The sequence below is a fragment of the Aplysia californica genome, unplaced genomic scaffold, assembly GCF_000002075.1.
Source record: "Aplysia californica isolate F4 #8 unplaced genomic scaffold, AplCal3.0 scaffold00309, whole genome shotgun sequence".
Lineage (NCBI taxonomy): Eukaryota > Metazoa > Mollusca > Gastropoda > Aplysiida > Aplysiidae > Aplysia > Aplysia californica.
The window spans coordinates 725317-726308 of record NW_004797579.1 but is presented as its reverse complement, the minus strand read 5'-3'; the positions used below and the strand labels follow the sequence as shown (position 1 = coordinate 726308).

The following is a 992-nucleotide window of genomic DNA, read 5'->3' as shown; positions in this document are numbered from 1 at the left end:
CACACACACACACATCCTCTCCCAGTGATCGTTTCTCAACCCCCTGTCCACGAATCCTTTTCATCATAGAGAGCACCGGTCACAGTCTTCACCTGCCATCTCCTCATCTGAGTTGTATCGGAACCGGCCGCAGTACTATCTGTGCACCCAGGCGTTTGAAGCAACTGGATGGGATTCCGTGTTACATCCAGTGCACACTGCCAATCGCCGGTGTTTGGAGTGTGCTACTGGTCCTACTTCTCTACTTTCCCCTTTGTGGTTTCTGTCTGTCTGACTTCCCCCCCGGCACTAAATGACCGTTATTATGTCGATGTGCGTCTTTTTACTCAAAACAAAAAAAATACGAAACTCAAACACTGCCCCATCGAATTCAGGCGAAGGGAGTCGGAGATCAACCACAGTTTCCTCCCCTCTGTCTGTATGGATAACTTTATCAAATCCTCCCAATATTAAGCATGGTTGTTTTTGGATAATTTGATCAAATTGTTCCAAAACTACCAGTTTTTGTCCCTCAATTAAGGAAAATCATGGGCGAACCCTACAGTAGCAAAAATAGCAAATCTAGAAAGTGTATCAAATCTATCCAATCTATCAAATCTATCAAATGTGCAATGTGCACTTGGGTATTAGGTACAGAGGGAACCTTTATCTTCAACATCAGAAGCAAAGCAGGAGGCACTGATAGTAAGTGACAGATCAGCTATTGAAAGAGAGGGGAAGGGGTCTATGAAATCCTATAGGTTTAACACCCCTTGAAAATCTGTAAGGTTGTTTAAGAGGCAGGACCTCCGAATTTAACGTCCATCTCCGAAACGACTGAGCCAAATGGGAACATTCGTGTAAAGTGCCTTTCCCAAGGACACGACGTCGGGCCGAGCTGAGCTTTGAACCTCCTAACCCACGATCTCGTGATTACGAGATATATCTATCACACTTAATGTCTCTCTCTCTCTCTCTCTTTCACCCTCACAAGTGCTGTAAATATTATTGTC

The 992-nt window shown here is 44.6% G+C and overlaps 1 protein-coding gene across 1 annotated transcript in view; it reads left to right on the top strand.

Annotated features, from left to right (window-relative positions):
• LOC101848213 (low-density lipoprotein receptor-related protein 12) overlaps nt 1-992 on the top strand; it is a gene marked incomplete at its 3' end in the record, with an annotated part of 79617 nt that overhangs the window by 26396 nt on the left and 52229 nt on the right.